The 20,818-nt window shown below is 33.4% G+C and overlaps 1 long non-coding RNA gene across 2 annotated transcripts; it reads right to left on the reverse strand.

The window, feature by feature from the left end:
- Nucleotides 1-8,970: 8,970 nt before the first annotated feature.
- Nucleotides 8,971-11,176, reverse strand: LOC107949801 (uncharacterized). Of its 2 annotated transcripts, none has more exons than XR_005911345.1 (2): nt 10,408-11,176; nt 8,971-9,501 (listed from the first exon to the last, which is right to left on the reverse strand). It is a non-coding gene; the product is annotated as an uncharacterized lncRNA (long non-coding RNA). The 2 variants fall into 2 exon arrangements; XR_005911346.1 differs by having other exon boundaries at nt 9,584-11,176.
- Between the last annotated feature and the right edge of the window lie 9,642 nt (nt 11,177-20,818).

The raw sequence follows: 20,818 nt of genomic DNA on the forward strand, positions 1-20,818 counted from the left end.
GAAGACGAGTTCCATTTTCTTTTCCCACTCCAAGTAAGATTAGGGATCATTCTTTCCTTGAAACGGCGGAATAGACATCTTGATATTTTTGAGATTGTCATCGAGACGATCTCGATTTTTTGGAACCCAATTTCGTCGGACTCGTTGAGGGTTGCTTCGATCAAACAATGGATCACTTTCAGATTCACCAAACTCATCTAAGTTGTTAATTGGCCGCTTTCGTTCTTGCCTTGCAGCTTCCAGAGTTGCTTCACGTTGCCCTTGAGTTTCAACTCGATATAGGCGGTCTTCGATTGGTTCAAGCTTGCGATCAAACAATCCCTCCATTTCTCGCATGATGGCTTGTAAATTGAGATCTGGCACTCCACTTCCAACGTTTCTTATGGGACGAAATCTACCTTCCTCATTTAGATTCCTTTCCGGACTCCGTGACATTTTCAAAATTTCTTTTAAATCTCACAACAAAAATCTCACCAATCACTCACAAAGAATTATCACTCACTTCGGCTTTTACTTCCCTCAGATAGTCTCACCAATCTCTCTTGCCTTTTACCATTCAATTTTCGCCTCTCAAAATTCTCCGCAAACTAATTTGACAAATCAAAAATCGTTTGGGGTCGGCTTACAAAATAGATGTGGCTTGGTGGGCAAATATTGTTGGGATTGGGTAGGCTAACAAACAAAGAAAATAGAAAAGGATAAGTGTGGCTATATAGATGTTGTGATTTGGGCAGCAAGCAATGCTTTTACAATCCAACTATGAACTTTTCTTTTCTTTTCTTTTTTTTTAATTCTGAATTTTTTTCTTTTTTTCATACACTAAACTGAATACAATAGAAAGATTTGAACACAAAATAATTTTTTTCGGAATTTTTTTTCGATTTTTTTTACAAACTCGTAATACTGATTACAACAATTCTTACTCTAATTCAGCTAGCTCTGATACCAACTTGATACGCACTCGCCTCGTGAACAAATTGAGTCGTAGAACTTGCCTGATCGTGAATTAGAAGTAAATTGAAAGCTTTTCAAAATAGGTTAGAAGAAAAAGGATTATTTAGGCTCAAAAGGGTTTTGTTGGTTTAAGAAATGAATCAGAAAACAATGGATGCAATTTGGGCTAAATATTCAAAAGCCGAACTAACACAATAGTAGTGTGTTAACCCGTAACTTATGAGAATGCTTAGGTCGGTAAGGTGTTGATGGAAGGGTATATTAAGTGAATAGAAACTTCGACCCGCTATCAAAGATGATAGGAACCTCAGTACGAATCGAACGCCACACTTTTGGGTTTAAAGTGATAAGTTCGGATAGAAACAAAGACATGTTTGATGCCACAAAGATGTTTGATAAGTCTCACAAGTCTTTGGAGAATAACGAGAGTTGAAAACAACCTCACAAATTAACAAAGTTCTAAAATTGTTCATTAACCTTCAAATGTGAATTACATGGTCTATTTATAGGCTGGACTAAGGCAGTCGAATAGCCTATTTAATCAGATTCTTATGCCTTAAGTTTCTTTAGGAAACTTCCAAGAAATATCCTAGATACATTCATGAACAAAAATCTTAATATTAACCTTCTAGAAGAGATGATTCGGCTGGCCCTTTTAATGGTGAAAATTCACATTCAACTAATGCTTTTAAAGAGCTTAATTGCTGCTTTGGAGAAGAGAAACGGATAGCTTGAAAAATCATGCTTCTTTGACCGAATATGATCAGCCACCAAGTTAAATAGCTGCTGGAATTTATGAAGCAACCTTTGGCCATTGGTCCCCACGAAATTGACCCTTGGAAAAGCTCAAAACAGCAACTGGAAGTCCATTGAGCTGCACAAAAAGTCACAAGACAGCTGCACTTTAATTTCCGTCCATGCATGTGCCAAATACATCCTCCTTAAATGAGTTCCTTTGTATTTAAGCTAGCTGATTCATCTGAAAAAAATATCAAATACATTCAGCTAAGACATATTTAAGGCTCATAAAATCAGCAACTAAAACACCTAAAAATTCTGCACATCAAATCGGCTAAGACAAATTAATTAGCAGCTCCTAATAAATTTGTCTTAATCTAGACACATTAAAACTTTGTAATTAAAATAAACATATTTAATTTATGACTTAATAAAGACAGTTTAAAGACATGGACTAATATAAGACACATTTAATAAGCTAAATTAAAATGTCCAGATTAAAACACATTTATTTAATTAAATGATTTGAACTGATTTAAACTAACACAACTCATTTAATTTATTCAAAATAAATGCAATCAGCTCATTGAGCTAGCTAAGTGCCGAATTGAGCTGAATTGAGCTGACACGAGCTAAAATCAGCTTGGAGGAAGGTGTGAATCAAGCTAGTTGAGCTGGGCGTTTTATGTGCAGCCAACCCATCACTCCACACTCGAGCAATATAGCTTGCTACGGCATCTTAGAACTTCTTGGCACGTGCTCGAGTGATTGGCCCCGAAGGTAACTCCATGGATTCGGCATCTAGCTTTGTAGGAGAGCTCGCATCACAATGTGACCCTTTAAGTCCATACTTTTTTATAATATGCACAGAGGGTTTTTCTAAACTATTGAATAAGGCTAAAAGATAAGGAAGTTGAAGGGGCTAGGGGGATTTATTTATCACCCATCTTTTCTTTACCGACGATAGTATATTATTTGGGAAGCAACAATTGAAGGTGGAACGGAGATGAAAGAAGTGGTTAATGAGTTTTAAACCATATCTAGATACCTTGTAAATTTTGAAAAATCATTGATTTATTTTAACTGGAATGTGATGGACAATATAAATGAGCAAATAGAAGGAGTTTTAGGGGGGTTAGAATCTCAAATATTCTAGAAAAATATATGGGTTTACCAACGATGGTAGGGATGAGGAAAAGAAATACGTTTGTGAAGTTAAAAGAGATATCTATTAAAAAAACAAAGAGTTGGAGCATTTGTAACCTATCTATTGGTGGTAAATAGATTTTTATAAAATCAATTTTACTAGCACTTCCGATTTAGGCTATGCAATGTTTTAAGTTACCCATGTCATTATGCCGAGATTTAGAAAATTTGATGTGTAAATTTTGGTGGCATAATTTAAAGACTAACAAAGGCATTCATTGGAGTAATTGGTTTACCATGTGTAGCCTAAAGGTTTTTGGGGGTTTGGGGTTTAGGGATCTTGAAAAATTTAATATCACCTTTGATACGAGTCACAAAGGCCCAATCAAAGCTCAAGGACGTGATGGGTTCAAATTACCACAAGGCCCAATAACGAGGTCAAAGGCCAGGCAAATGCGTATGAAACTAAATGGAATCATTCAAGACTTTATTAGCAAGGCCTTAGATGCGTATACAAAGGAAAAAGAAAATCAAGATTCACTTTCCTGTTTTCAAGAAAATCAAGAAACCGAATCTTGGTCCAATTTTGCTGTTTTGAGCGATTTCAAGAATCAAGAAAATCAAGATTTCAAATCTTGGAAATCTTGGTCCAAGAAACCGAATCTTACAGCTAAGACGCATTGGATCTCAGTTACGAGCATCAACAAACCAATTTCGGGAGAGAACGGATCGCAAGCCCAAGTTCTTGAAGACAAGGCCCAATAAGATGTTCCAGGCCCAATAAGAAGTTCAAACTAGACTTAGTTGAAAATCAGGCCAAATTGTCAAAGTGGCCCAATTTGTTAAGTTTTAATTCTTTAAATACTTAGTTTAATTTTTAGACTTTATGAATTAAATTCTATGTAAACATTCATTCCAAGAGGCCCATTTAAAGGCCTTGGCCGAATTTTCCTTTAAAAGTCAAACAATTAGGTTTTTTCTTAGTTTTCCTAATAGGGTTAGGAAAGTAGTAGTAGGCCTATATATGTAAGGCTTGGCCGGCCACCCACAAACACAACACATTGAAATCATATTTTTATTGAGTGAAAAATTCTCTTTGAGTTTTGTCCAAGAATTCTCTCGAGTTTTTTTTAGAAGTAGTTTTAACAATCTTTTTGATTGTGGGAGCCATCTTCAGCCTTCTTCTTACCGTTGTTCTACATTGGAGGGGAGATTCGAGTCGTTGAAGGGAGTTGTGAAATCTTTCTTGATTTCAAGGCTTCTTAGGACTTTATTCATCTTTCTTGCTATTCTTTCTTCTTTAGTTGATTCTCTTTATGCCAATTGGTTGATTAACTTGATTTTAATTTCTCTTTTTGCATTTTCAGCCATTCCAATCTTCAAGAATCTGTTCGGGACCATTATTGGCATTAAAGAAACATCCCTTAGTCATACTCTTCAATAGATCTTGCCGCCCAAGCCTCCTAATTCTGATTCAATTCGGTTTGCTGGGTTTTGAGTTTATTTCTCTGCTTTGTGTTCTCCATTGCATATTCGGCTTGGGATCCGAGTGTCTACCATTCTCGTAGGAGTTTCCCGTGACTTGACAACTTGATCTTGGTCCGTGCGCAACCCTCTATCATTTGGTATTAGATTTTGGGCATTTTGGGTGTTCTTGGTTGATTTCTGAACTGATTTCCTTTAAAAAAACAGCATATAGCAGTTTTTACCAAGAAAAATTTTTGAAAAAAAAACTCATTTGAGTGGGTAAAAGTTGTCCGATTGGTCTAAAATTTTATATGCATATTTGTGGCACTGTGATAGAATATTAAAAAACATCTCCCGCAAAAAAAATCTGTAGAAAAAGTCAAAAAAATAGAAAAAGACGAAATCAAATAAAAATTAAAAAATATTCAGCGGGTTGAGTTTAGTGTCGAAACTTTCCAGATCAAATATAAAATATTTAAGGATAATCAAATTTAAATTTTGTGATTTTTGGAGATCGGGAACACCTCGAACAAAATTGTCAAGTTACTCCGCAGTTTTTTCGGGTTTTCGGGTGTCAGCAATTTTTATTGATTCTTAGCTGTAGGTTTTTATTTGTTTTGCTTTTATTCTTCCTTTACACTATCTAACACCTTCTTGTTTCTTGTGTTAGTAGGTTTTAAAAGTGTGGACAATTCTTCCTCGGTGCAACACAAATCAATTGGAGTCTCGTCACTTTTTGGACTCCTAGTGCAATTAGGATTCTTTGGTAGTTACGGTTCATATACATTCTAATTGATTGATATAGACTCTACTAAAGAACTCACAAGACTGAATTCTACCTCTTTGGGAATTTGATTTTCCTTTTTGAGTGATTAACAGTGAGGTTTGTTAATTTTTTTTCGAGTGTTGAGTGTTTGTTTTGCAGGTATTCCAAAAGAAAAAAAAATAAGATGCATAGACTGGGTCAAGTCGATGATGAGAATAATGACCATAATGAGTTCCAAAAACAGTTAGACGAATAGACTGCTGCACTCAAATAAACAAATGCCATACTTCGAACATTGAGTGCTACTATCAATGAGATGCGATTGGACCGAGTGGAGAAAAGAGCCCAACGAGGACAACTTAATTCAAGTGAAAGGGGAAAAATAAGAGTGCCAAGAAGACAAACATCCAACGAATATTCGAGAAGAGATTCATATCATGATTCCTAGTCAACGAGAAATTCAAGACGATACAAAGCAAGTTTCGAGTGTGAAATTTTCCAAGGTGACGAACAAGAAATCACAAGTAATCTTTCGTATGCCCCAAGGAACTCGTCCACTGAGAATCAATTTCGAAAAGGTGATCATTGTTCGTATGCAAGTCATTCCGTATATACCTGACGAGAGTCTTTTCATTCTAATTCATTTGTAACATCTCTATCATGTAATGAAAGGAAGACAGAAAAAGAAATCGAAAAAGAAAAAGAGAATGAAAAAGAGCAAAAAGAGATTCAGAGTGAAAATGAATGTGAAACAGACAAGAAAAGTGAAAAAGAAATTGAAGAAAGAAGAGAAAATGAGTTAGAAAAAAAAACAAAAGAAAAAGACGAGGAATGGGTAGTGAGGAATGTTTCCACTAACCAGGATATGAATTTTTGTTGTGTTGCTACTTTTCAGGTTCCCGAAAGACCAAAAGATAACTTTCAACTTCAATACCTTTCCGATGAAAGACGCTTTCATACGATCAACATAGGGAAGGTTGAAGATGAAATCACACTACATGAGCCCGAAGGTAAGCGGGGTAAGGAAATTTTAGCAACCGAGTCCTGTGCAGATTTGAAAATTATTGATAAAATTTTTGGTGAATTAGTTCTTAAAAGATACCCTCATTTTGATCCGATTAATTGTTATTCTTCGATTGTGGTTGATAAAGTCATTACGAAAGGAAGCGTGAGTTGTTATTCTTCTTATTTGCCTTGTGTAAAATCCGTGAATTTGTGCAAATCTGTTTTGGAGAATAAAAAAAGTTTTGAATGTATGTTGGTATGTATGCGAAAATCCTCATGGTTTAACTTGATTGGTTTAATGAAATCTTTGTTACACTTCGGCATGACTAATCAAAATCAAGTTTTTAAACTCAGAATCTGTTTTGGTATATTTTATTGGAAATCAAGCATCATCTATTGTGTGCGATTACTTTCTATTGTTTTGATACTTGGTTTTTGAAAAAGGTAACAAAATTTTCAAAATTTGTTTTCAATTTATATTCGTGCCTTAAACAGTTTCTGTGGTTGTACATGAAGTTTGAGTTCCATTTGACAAAGGTTAACTCAACAACGGAGCTTCGACTACACTATGCCCCCGATGAGCGAAGGTTTGTATTAAATGGAAAAGGTAAAATCGACCCTTACTTTTCTGCTTATAAAGGTAAGATGCTTGAAACTTTTGAAAGACTTTTGTACTCCTCGGATAGTGACAAAGATCGTGTTGATGATTTAATTTTTGTAAAACACTTAGATCGAAAAGTGCTTGACTGTCCTATTTTATTTATTGATGATCTATCTGTTTTGATGGTTGATAAAAAGAATATTGTTTTTGATAATTTTTATGATGCATGTGTGAGTGAATCTATAGTCCGTCGATTAATGCATGGTATGATTGTGCAACTCTGTGAATTGTGTGAACCTTTTCAAATAACTACTTGTGACGATTACGTTTACCATTTGATTTATTACTCGCGATTTATTCATGGTTTGTGGAAACAATTTGAGATGATTGAATGCCTTAAAACATGTCCATCTTTGTTTCGAATATTTGATGAGGCATTAGCAAGTAAATTAGCTTGTTTGCATGGTAATCTGAATTTTTCCATTCGCATGCGTTATACTTGTTTTGTTATGCTTATGATTGGACATCAAGTTTGTTTGTGTTTCTATTTACTAACGCATGGTTATTCTTTTTAGTGGACTCAATTACCATTAGTCCCGTTCGATTGAGGAAAGTCGAGTAAGAGGAGCTATGTTCGAGTGAACCAACGCATCGACTTGATAACAAGTCGCTTCGAAGAAGGGGGGATGATATGACCCTGCCCCGAAAATGCCCTTGGTTTAGTTTATCAAGCGTCATTCGAAAACTTTCGCAAGCTGAATTAACTTGTTCCAACTCCATGGAGTTCAATTCGAGCTGATTCTAGCTCGTTGAGCTTAATTCGCTTTTATTTAATTTCATGCATTTTTAATTTGCTGGAATAAATTGAATGAGTTAGTTTATTAAATTTAGTTCAACTCAAATAAGTGTTAGAATTAATTTTAGTTTAGCTTAAATAAGTGTTAGTAATTAATTTTTTTAAATTTGGACAAATTTAATTATTTGTGTTTAATGTGTTTCATGCATGCTTTTAATATGCTTTTAATAAGCCTGTTTCATTACATCTAATTAATGTGTCTTGTTTTTGATTTAATATGTATAAATTCAGCCGAATTTTACTTTGTCTTGCTGCTGAATTCATTGTATCTTGAGCTCATTCAATTTGCTGAAAGACCAAGTTGGATCAAGAGGCGATGGGCCTTTCCAAGTACTCGAGCGGATCAATGATAATGCATACAAAATTGATCTACCTGGTGAGTACAATGTAAATTCTACTTTCAATGTGCCTGACTTATCTCCATTTGATTTTTCAGATTCGAGGACGAATCTTTTTTAGGAATGGGGGAATGATACGAGTCACAAAGGCCCAATTCAAGCTCAAGGACGTGATGGGCTCAAATTACCACAAGGCCCAATAACGAGGTCAAATGCCAGGCAAATGGCTATGAAACTAAATGGAATCATTCAGGACTTCATTGGCAAGGCCTTAGATACGTATACAAAGGAAAAAGAAAATCAAGATTCACTTTCCTGTTTTCAAGAAAATCAAGAAACCGAATCTTGGTCCAATTTTGCTGTTTTGAGCGATTTCAAGAATCAAGAAAATCAAGATTTCAAATCTTGGAAATCTTGGTCCAAGAAACCGAATCTTACAGCTAAGACGCATTGGATCTCAGTTACGAGCATCAACAAACCAATTTCGGGAGAGAACGGATCACAAGCCCAAGTTCTTGAAGACACGGCCCAATAAGATGTTCCATGCCCAATAAGAAGTTCAAACTAGACTTAGTTAAAAACAGGCCAAATTGTCAAAGTGGCCCAATTTGTTAAGTTTTAATTCTTTAAATACTTAGTTTAATTTTTAGACTTTATGAATTAAATTCTATGTAAACATTCATTCCAAGAGGCCCATTTAAAGGCCTTGGCCGAATTTTCCTTTAAAAGTAAAACATTTAGGTTTTTTCTTAGTTTTCCTAATAGGGTTAGGAAAGTAGTAGTAGGCCTATATATGTAAGGCTTGGTCAGCCACCCACAAACACAATACATTGAAATTATATTTTTTATTGAGTGAAAAATTTTCTTCGAGTTTTCTCCAAGAATTTTTTCTTGAGTTTTTTTTAGAAGTAGTTTTAACAATCTTTTTTATTGTGGGAGCCATCTTCAGCCTTCTTCTTGCCGTTGTTCTACATCGGAGGGGAACTTCGAGCCGTTTGAAGGGAGTTGTGAAATCTTTCTTGATTTCAAGGCTTCTTAGGACTTTATTCATCTTTCTTGCTATTCTTTCTTCTTTAATTGTTTCTGTTTATGTCGATTGGTTGATTAACTTGATTTAATTTCTCTTGTTGCGTTTTCAGCCATTCCAATCTTCAAGAATCTGTTCGGCACCATTCTTGGCATTAAAGAAACGTCCCTTAGTCATACTCTTGAATAGATCTTGCCGCCCAAGCCTCCTAATTCTGATTCAATTTGGTTTGATGGGTTTTGAGTTTATTTCTCTGCTTTGTGTTCTCCTTTGTAGATTCGGCTTGGGATCCGAGTGTCTATCATTATCGTAGGAATTTCCCGTGACTTGACAACTCGATCTTGGTCCGCGCGCAACCCCCTATTAGCCTTGTTGGCTAAACAGGGATGGAGGCTAATCACCAACCCTAGTAGTTTGTTTGTGTGTGTTATGAGATTAAAATATTATCCTCGAGGTAATTTTTGAATGTAGGTTTAGGAGCTTAACCCTCTTTTACTTGGCGCAGCATTTGGGGTTCCTGTTGTTTACTAAAAAAAAGCATGGGTTGGAGGATAGGAAATGGTGAATCAACAAATATCTGGAATGATGCTTTGCTGCGTACCCCTGGAGATGGAAAAATAAAGGGTCAGAATATAAACATAAACTATACTAAAGTAGCAGATCTTATAAACAAAGACTCTTTAACCTAGAATTATGAAGCTGTCTGGAATTTACTCGATTGGAAGTAAGTCGAGGCAGTCCTATCTATCCCCTTGGTGAGTGGGACACAACTGAACGAGTTGATATGGCAAGGAGACAAATAGGGCGAGTACACAGTTCTAATTGGATACAAATAGCTAGTCATAGAAGACCTACCACTACAGAATAATTATGATACAAGCCAAACAAATTATACAAAAGCTTATTTTACAAATATTTGGAATCTCTCGATCCCCAAGAAGATAAAGATAAATCTATGGAGATTAACTAACAACTATCTTCTGAAACTTAGTAATCTAAAGACTCGTAGACTCGGGAATGATCCATTTTGTCTAATCTGCTCGGAGGATAAAGAAACTGTAGAACGTCTATTTTTAGATTGCATGTTCACAAGAAGGGTCCTTCAAGGGGTCAGGGTGGACACCTCGCAAATAAACACAGAGCAAGATTGGAAACAATGGTTAGTCTTATTTTTTAATAACAATAATTTTCATTTTGGGTAGTCATGTGTTCAGTCATGACAGTCACACTTTGGGCAATATGGTACAATAGAAACAAATACTATCACGAGGGAAAAAAGGAAAGGGTACAAGAGGTTGTGGATTTCATTAAAGCTTATGTTTTGGAGGTTGATCAACTAAAATCCATAACTGAGTCTAACATAAAATCAAAGGAGGATTGCTAGAGACCCCCAAGGTAAAACAAGTTAAAATCAATTTCGATGCAGCATTCTATCAATAGGAAAAAAGAGCAATTGCAGGGATTATTATAAGGAATCATGAGGGGCTTGTTATGGGCTATTGTGCTTACCCACTAGGAAGCACTGGAGATCTGACAACTGCGGAAGCGAAAGCTTGCCTTCAAGCCATCATTTTTGGGGAAGAAATGAGTTTTCGAGATCTTGTGGTGGAGGGAGATGCCTTAACCGTTGTTAAAAAAATACGGTTAGATTCAAAGGATAGATCAGTGATAGGTAACATAATTGATGAAATAAAGGGTAAGAGAACTAGCTTCAATCACTTATCTTTCGAATATACTCTACGAAAGGTAAATGAAAAAGCGCATGGTCTAGCGGCAAGAGCTATTGATCTTTTAGCCCCGATCTACTAGATGGAAGAGGTTCTGTTGGAAGTGGAACCTACCATCATGAACAATAGAAGAATATTTCTAGAGGGGTGAAGTTTCGTACTATCATGCTGAGTCTGGAGATGGTTTCTTTGATAAAATGGCTTGTTTCTCCGACGAACTCAGTTTTTTGGGGAGAACTGGTATGGATTTCTATGGAAAATGCAGCGATGAAGAAGACCAGACGGTTCTGGGGATGTTTTCTTGTGCAAAAAAGCGGAACTGTTGGGTTAGGAAATGATAGGTTAGTGGATTTTATTTTTTTAGGAAAACTTTTTTATTTCCTTAGGGATTTGTTTCTTTTTCTTTCTTCCTTTAAGAAATCTGAGGCACCGTCATGGTTGCTAGTAGGATTTTGACAGTTGTTAGGTCATGACAATGATAACTGTTTAAAGTTTACTTATTCTGATTTTCCTCTTTTAATGCACATAGATTTTCTTGATTCAAAAAAAAAAAAGTTTTAAGAATAACATTTTGAGGAGGTAGGATAAAATGAGTTTAAATTTTGAACATATTGGTCAAATTTTAATTTTAGTCCCTTTAGAATACACAAATTCACTATTTAGTATATATTAATTTCTCATAATTTGATCTCTTTACTTTTATGTTAACATTTAAAAATAAATCCAAGGCAACATTCTAATTCAATAATTAAGTGTTAACTATGAACTAATGATATTATAAAATATAGAGATAAATTTTGTCAAATTAAAATACATAAACTAAATATCATATTTAAGCATAATAAATGAGCAAAAATCAAAATTTGACCAATATATTCCTTTATAATTTATCTTCTGCATATCTTTTTTTTAATTAAAAATTTAAGCTTTCACCGTTGGTGTTGAACAAGTCTTTGACTATTACTTAATTTTTGGCTTTTTTGACCACTTCTTTAACTTATGTTTTTTGTTTCTTAATCTTTCAGTTTTTGTTTGAATAAAATTTTTTTGTCGTAAGAGAGTATCATGGAAATTGTTAATAGTTTGTCACCACTATATTGTGTTTTAAGAACTAACTAGTGAATGAAAGAAATCATACCAGTTTTCTATTGTCTTTTCGTAAGTTTACATGGTATTAGAGATATCCATGCTCATATAAGCTTGATCCATTTTTTTACTCTCATTACCTTTTAACTACCTATAAAATTAACTAGTAGTATCAATTTCTCGATGTGAAAATTATAGTTTTAAATGCTCATGCATGGCCATGATCTCTTTGCCCATCTTGACGGTTCTAAACTAGCCCCTTTGCGCACTATAGATGACCGCAAACAAATCAATCCTAACTAAACCATTTGGTTTCATCAAGATCAGCTCATACAAAATAATTTAATGGCATCTGTGGATCCAACAATAGCATCCATGGTTGCCACTGTCGACTTTGGCCACTGAGTTTGGGATCTTTCCACTTAGCTCTTGGATTTGGTGCCCTAAGTGTAATATATTCGTTTGTAAACTTGTAATTTTTTTCGAATAAATTTATTAATAAAATAATTCATGGATTACATTAATATACTTTTTATGATGTCCTAATGTGGTTTTTTTCATGCAAAGCAAAATAGAAGCAAATATTGGCTCTCTGTTTGTCTAATGTTTAAATTAATATACTTTTTATGATGTCCAAGAGTCGTTCGTTTTTTGATGAATGACTTCATTACTATTTGATAGTAATTGAATTTTCATGAAGGAAGATGTAATGGTTACCATGAGATAAAATAGAATCATAATGGGAGAACAGATTTATCCTAAAGAGATTAAGGATATCTTATGAGGGTAACACACTTATGACAAGGTCATTGGACGAGTACTGATCGAGTTGCTTTCGTAATGGTATGTCTTCGTGACTAAACGAGTTTATAACTAATAGGAAAAAATGTGGAACTTAATTATAAACCATTTGAGCCTTAATCACATATGTCCAATCTACCTTTCCGCTAACTCGTTGAAACCAAAAATAAATTGCATGTTGAATCAAATTAAGAGAAATGAATAAAAATGATAAAGTTAGAGAAATGGAAAACATTCAGAAATGAATGTGATTTTCTCACCAAATGGAAATGACCTGGAAAATTAATTTATGGTTTTTTAAATTATTAATTAATTAATTAATTAATTGAATAATTTAAGTTTGAAAATGTAATTAAATTAATTGGTCAAAGTGAATCAATTAAATGTAGAACTATTAAAATATATTTTCTCATAGATTTTTTTTACGAAAAAGTTGTCATGATTTTAATGGAATTAGAATTGATTTGAGAAAATTATTTAATCCGGATATTAATTAATTTATGATTTTTATTTTGGAAAATAGAAAAACATGTATTGGGTTGGATTGAATTATAAAGTGTTGGGTTAAAAGTTTAGGAAGTACTTATAATTGAACACGATAAAGGAGAGGCCCAAAAGCCCCTCATGTTAATACACGGGACAACAAACCCAGTATATTTAACTAGGTTTGCCGCCCCTCTCTCTCCTAGTTGAACTAAAATTTTGTTTTTCTATTGAAATAAACTTCTACTAATTCAACAAGGGTTCACTTTTTCTCCCTATACATATATGGCACAGGCATGGCTAAATACACAACTTTGAGATATTATTATTTTGCTTGGAAATAGTAAGAATTTATTTTCTATGTATAAATTGTATTTTTCAAAATAACAATTCTATCGGTTTCTAATGAATAGAGATTTGCTTTCCTATTGAAAGTAAAGTAAATAATTTATGGTTCTGTCTTTGATTCGAATTCATTAAAGCTCACACTCGAAGCAATTTGTGGTACAAGAATAGCAGAGAAGGTCATCCAGTTGAAAGTCGGGAACAACAAGAATCCGTCTAGCCAAAAACACTGGTGTGATTTAGGGTAAAATTTATTGTTACAAATATCACAAATCAGCTTGGTTTTCAAAATTTTTAATTTTCTGCTATGCAAGAAAACCATTTTCAAACTGAATTTTTTCCAACATTAGCCTATACTAATAAGTCACAAAGTAGAGCTTTCAACCTTTTAAACTAGCTAGCTCACTTCATAAAGGAAACATTTCCCATGATTGTCTATCTAGATCGTATTCATTTTTTTGTTGACAAACTTGCCAAAGCTGGAACCCAAATCCTCAATAAAGAACTAATAGCTCACATTCTTTGTTGATGTGAGTTTCAGGGCCCAATCTTAAGCCCATGGATGTGATGGGCTTTCTTTAACTCAAGACCTAATAACAAAGTAAAAAACAAAGCAGATCAAGGAAAGATTGAACGAGACTATCCAAGACTTTGTTACAAAGGCCTTAGAAGCGCATACAAAGAGAAAAGACAACCTAGATTCACTTTTTTGTTTTCAAGTAAATCAAGAAACTGAATTTTGCTCCAGTTTTCTTATTTCAAGTGATTTCAAGAATTAAGAAAATCAAGATTTCAAATATTAGAATTTTTGGTCCAAGAAATTGAATATTAAAATCGGTGTATGATGGATTACATGTACAAGCTTAAATGAGCCAATTTTGGGAGTGAATGGATCACAATTCCAAGTTCTTGAAAATTGGCCCATTGGGATGTCCACAATCCCATCATGAAGTTTGGAGAATGACTTCATTGAATATCATGCCAAATTGTCAAAGTGGCCCAATTTTTAAACATTTTAATATTTTTGTTTAATTTTATTTAATAAGTGGATCAACATGTAAAAAAATCAACCCAAGGAGCCCATTTAGACCATTGGACAAATTTTCGTTCATATTTACACACTTAGTCATTTTTTCATGTTTTAATTAATTAGTTAGTTAGTTAGTTAGCTAGTGAGTTGTCATGCTTATCACATTCCTTAATTAGGAGATTAGTTAGGAATTGGAAGGCTATAACTAAGGTGTCCCACCCCCTATTAATTCATGCAACAACTTTCTCTTTTGTGTTAATAAAATTCTTTTCGAGTTTTTATCTTAAAAAATTTCTCTTGAGTTTTCTTTTAGAAGAGTTTTAACAATCTTTTCAATTGTGGGAATCATCTTCAAGTTTTTTCTTACCAAGTATTTTTCCTTGGAGGGAAAATTAGAGACATTTGAAGGGAGTTGTGGATTCATCTTATTTCCAAGGCTCCTTAGGACTTTCCACACGCCATCTCCATTTTTTCCATCTCTTTTATTTCATTTCTTTGTTTTTTTCTATTCTGTCTTGTTTAATTATTTATAATCTTTGATTTATTGGATTTCAGGTTATAATTCATCAAGAAAAGATGTTCTCCCACATTAATAAATCGAGAATCATTAAAGAAAAATAGTTCTTTTCTTTTCTTGTTGTTTTGAATCTTTTTGTTACAAAACAATTTTTATTTTGCTTAATTCTTCATTCTAATACGATTTTGTTTTCTTATTTTCAAATGTGATTGAGGGCTTCTTTGAAGTTCAAGAATTATTTCTTCTCACTCAAGAAACCCTAATTTGATCATTTTTGGACTCTTTTCCAGCCTCCTCTCTCTTTCTTTCAATTTAGGTTTCTTTTCCATTCAATTGTGTTAAAGTACTAATTTGTTTTGTTTATTTTTTTTAGATCTTCATTTGTCAGCTTTCTCCTTCATCAAGAATGTCCCAAATCATTCCAAACACTTGGGTTTTCATTGTTCTTGGTTGGCTGAATCTTCTTTTGACATTTTGATTTCATTTGGTTTTAATCATTATTCTTTTAAATTTATTCTAAATTATTGTTTTCCCTTAATTGGTAGCCTGGAATTGTTCCAAATTCATTAAGAACAGGTCTTCTCTTTCAAATAAACTTGGGTTCTCAAGAACCCTCATTTCTCAATTTAGTTTACTTGTTCTTTATTAATTATTCAATCTATTTGCTTATTTCTCTTTTATCCAATTATATCTAACTTGGATTGTTGCATTTCAGGTTGAATCAAAATCCAAATTTCCTCATTCGTCTAAAGCCCTAGGCCAAATATGCACTTGCACAAAGTTGTGATCTTGTTCCGCACATTTCCTTATCATTTGTGGTCTGAGAAATGAGTATCAAGAAATATTGGTCGCAATTCGCACGCATTACACTTTTATCTCATACTAAGACCTTTATGAAAATTTGCTTGATCATGAAGTATTCCTCCAGCATGAGGAATCAAGAGACATCCATGCCCAATCACTACAAAGTTGCCATACATAATTGACCAAACTATGACAATTGAAATAGTTGTTACCCCCTAATACCAACATTAATAAACTATAACGCCAGAATAATCATTCGACAAATTGGCAAGACACCAACTCACAAAGTTTCTTAGATCTTATTCACTATCAAATTCACAATTTTTTGGCCACATTGTTGATGCATTTCACTCACAATGACATAATCATTTAATGGTTCAAGCTAATTATGTATCTAATTGAAAATCTAATGCCAACCCCTTGGATGCTAGACTTCGACGCCACTCATCACATCACTGCAAAACCATATGGCTTCACTAAATATCTTGGAAATATGATATCTCTATAAGCAAAGACAAACAAATTACTAAGACTCATTTAGGGACAACTACGCTCTTTGCATCAAACAATACTTTTAAGCTTTCTCATATTCCTTGTGCACTTTCTATTAAACAAAATTTGATTCCATTTCACACTTTTGTAAAGATAATCTAACAGTAATAGATTTTTTTTCCTCATCATTTTTTTGTGAAGTATTTGAAAAAAATGACCTTTTTAGTACAAAAGCAGAGTAAGGATGGCCTCTACGAGTGGCCTAACTTTCCATGAACTATATCTCCATAAGTTCTTCCAGTCATTACAAGCATCCCAGCTACTATGAGGCACTACCACCTTGAGCACCCTCGTGTCAATATTTTAAATAAATTCTCATTTTGGTAATTCTTGTTCAGCCAATAAAGCTTATTAGCAACCTTTTAAAGAATATACTTTGTCTAGCATTAAACTACCCCAAACCATTTTTAGAAATTTATGGGGACCATCTCTAGTCTCATCCTTCAAAAAAAAATGTTACTGTATTTTTGTTGACCAATATTCAATAAAGCAATGCTTAGTTCTTAAACTTGGCAATTTTTCCTAATTTGGCCTAAACTTGGATTACGTTCAGGGGTAATGATGTGGTACGCTAAAACTAAGTCATATCATTACTTGAATTTTTTTAAAATTGATATAAAATCTAAAAAAAATTATAAATTATAAATAAATTCTAACAATTTTTATAATTAAAATTTTTTAGGTGATGGCATCATCATACCTTAATAAAATCCAAGTTTAGTGACCAAATTGGGAAAAAAGCCAAATTCTAAAACTAACGTAGACCAAAAAAGGTTCAATGACCTAGGTGAGAAAAGTTGCCATGTTCAGGGGCTAAATGTTACTTTATCCCATTTTCAAAACATATTTTGCTAGATACTCCAAAGACCAAAAGTGATGAAACTTTTAATGTAAAACCATTTTAATACAAAAATAATAATTTGATAGTGAAGGAGATTAAAAAGCCTTAATTCGTGCCAAGCCTTGACTAATATCTTTCTTCTCAAGGCATTGAGCGCCTCGTAACATCTCCATATACACCTCAAAGAGTAGATTTTGCTAAATGTCGACATCAACATATAATGAAAACAATTAGAACTCTTTTACATGAACTCTGTCTCTCTCTCATCAAACTTATGGTCCTTTGCCTGTCAACATGAAAGTTACATCATTAATCATCTTTCAACTCACTTATAAAATATAAGTCTTCGTAACAATTTTTTTAAAATAAAAGTCCTGATTACAAGTCATTAAGAAGTTCTCAATTTTTTTGCTATCATTGGCTTAAGCCATATATCGATAATAAACTAGATCCTAAATTTAAACCATGTGTTTATGTGGGTTTCTTTAAAGTATATTTGTCTAGATATGTACAATTTTTTTAAACAATCTTCCCTTTTCAAATTGTATTTTCCAATATGAAACAATGTTGGATCTACTGCCTAGGTGTAGTATATTTATTTGTAAACTTGTAATTTTTCGAACAGATTGGTTAATAAAATGATTCATGGATTACATTAATATTTTTTGTATTATATCCTCATGTGGTTTTTGCATGCAAAACAAAATAGAAGCAAATATTTTCTCACCGCTTGTCTAATATTTAAACTAATATTAAGCAATATTACGTAGTCTGATCATAATACAGAAAGATAACTTATATTAGTAGATGAATCTAAACATGTCCTTAGTCTAATCAGAAATGAGCAAACCGAATGAAAGACTAATATGTCATCTATCAAGTCCAATTAAGGAGATGCATTATCTTGGGCATTGGAGCGGATGACTCCTAGAAGACAGAGACATAGATGTGAATGACTAGACTAACAATACATCAGATTGGACCCAAGAAGAATAGATCCTAATTTCGTTTACGGATTTATTCACTTGTGACGCTCATAGTGTGATATACCTTAATCCTAAGTGGATGATGGACTATGTATGCATGACTCATATACTTTGATGTAAGTAAAAGTCCGAGTTCAAAAAGATAAGGAACCGAAAATTGTGCGTTAGGTACACGAATTCTACAATATGTAGCATCATTCACTATAGTGGAATTCATGGCCAAAGACATGGGTAAATGATATTCTCTCATTGGCATTACATGATATACGAAAAGTAAAAAAGTGGCCACGGGTCGTTCGTCATTGTGATGAATTACTTAATTACTATTTGATAGTGATTGACTTTTCATGAAAGAAGGCGTAATAGTTACCATGAGATAAAATAGGATCATATTGGGAGATAAGATTTATCCCAGAGAGATTAAGGATATTCTATAAGGGCAACACGCTTATGATAAGGTCATTGGATGAGCACTGATCAAGTTGCTTTCATAATGGTATGTCATTAGGGAGAGCTCAGTCACAATAATATAGTGGAATGACTTCGTGACTAAATGAGTTTATAATTAGTAGGTGAAAAGTTGGAACTTACTTATAAATCATTTGAACCGTAATCACATATGTCCGATTGCTCCCTCCGCTAACTCATTGAAACCATAAATGAATTGCGTGTTGAATCAAATGAACATAAATGGATAGAAATGATAAAGTTAGAGAAATAGGAAACATTTAGAAATGAATGTGGTTTTCTTACTAAGTATGGAAATGACCTGAGAATTAATTTATGGTTTTTCGAATAATTAATTAATTAATTAATTAAAGCTCAAAAATAGAATTAAACTAATTGGTCATTATGAATCCGTTGAATGTAGAAAAATTAAATATATTTCCTTATAGATTCTTTTATGGTAAAATTGACATAATTTTAATTGAACCGGAATTGGAATCAGGTTTAGAAAATTATTTAATTGGGAAATTAATTAATTAATTAATTAATTAATGATGTTTATTTTAGAAAATAGAAAAACATGTATTGGGTCGAATTGAATTATAAAGTGTTGGGTTAAAAGTCTAGGAAGCACTCATAATTGAACCTGATAAGGGAGTGGCCCAAAAGCCCCTCATGTTGGATACATGGGACGTCAAACCCTAGCACATTTAACTAGGGTTGCCTCCCATCTCTCTCTTAGTTCGTCTAGGAAGTTGTTTTTCTATTAAATATATTTCTACTATTTCAACAAGGCTTTCACTTCTTCTCCTTATAAATAGATGGCACAGGTAGGACTAAATACACAATAAGTTTTACACAACTTTGAGATGTTATTCTACTCGAAAATAGTGAGAATTTATTTCTAAGTATAAATTTTATTTTTAGGAATAATAATGCTACCGGTTTCTATTAAATAGAGATTTTTGCTTTCCTACTGAAAGTAAAGTAAATAATTTATGGTTCTATGTTTGATTAAAATTTGTTCAAGTCCACACTCGAAGCAGTTCGTGGCATGAGAATAGTGGAGAAGGTTGCTTGGTTGAAAATCGGGAACTACAAGGACACGTTTAGCCTAAAACACATGTGTGATTTTAGAAAAAATTTATTGCTATAAATATCACAAACTAGCTTGGTTTTCAAAATTTTAATTTTTCGCTATGCAAAAACACATTTTCAAATTGGATTTTTTCCAACAAAAAAAACTTTAAAATTTTAACATGGTATATACCCATGTCTAATTCTTCTTCAAATACATAAACTACTGATTCAAAACCAAACCTAGAATACCTTTGTCTATTTTAGTTTAAACATTTCAAGTCCTATCTCCACAAAGTTAGCAACAAACACCCTCTCCTCTTCACAAGCCACTCAACGAAACCATCCTCATCTAAGCAACACTCCAACAAACCATCCTCTTTAACCACTACTTTCTCCCTTCACAATCATGCTACTTAGAAACAAAATTTTTCACCCATCACAATCCAACCCATCCATCGTTTACAAAATTAAGAACTCAGTCGATCCCCTATTGTTTACTCTCACCAAATGCCATTAAAGAATCAATCTACCAAAAATGTCCCTACTAACAACTTTCAAAACCCAAATGTTCCTACTCTAGCATTACCCTCAACCAACATTTATCTCACCATACACTGACTATACTAAAAGCACTACAACCAACTTTAACACCCCCATTGAATCAAATTTACCTACCAATCCATCAAATCAAATGATAACTCATTACAAAAATAATAGCACAATTTTTTTGATCTCATGGTTTTTCTTCATCCAAACAACACTCATCAAACTTTTGCTCAAGCCAACGAACACTCTGAACGGTGAAATGCAATGAAAGCTAAGCTTGATGCACAAAAACATAACCAAAATTGGAATTTGTTATAATGACCTTATGAAGAACATTGTGTAGTGTAAATGACTATTTAGAATAAAAATAAAAATAAAATGGATCCATTGATCGATATAAGGGCCACCCTGTTGCAAAAGGCTTCACTTAGTGCCTGGAGTGGCTTGTCATGTAACGTTCAACCTAGTAGTTAAATCGGTGACAGTGTGGCTAATTCTCTCTACTGCAATTCAACACAAATGGAACTTCTATTGACTTAAAATCAATAATTCCTTCTTGAAAGGTAACTTAGAAGTAGATTATATATATCTCAACCCCAAGTTTTGCGGACTTTAAAATTTAAAATTACATTTCCAAGTTACACAAAAATGTATTTATGGGCTGAAACATGCACC

This window comes from Gossypium hirsutum, chromosome D03 (genome assembly GCF_007990345.1).
Source record: "Gossypium hirsutum isolate 1008001.06 chromosome D03, Gossypium_hirsutum_v2.1, whole genome shotgun sequence".
NCBI lineage: Eukaryota > Viridiplantae > Streptophyta > Magnoliopsida > Malvales > Malvaceae > Gossypium > Gossypium hirsutum.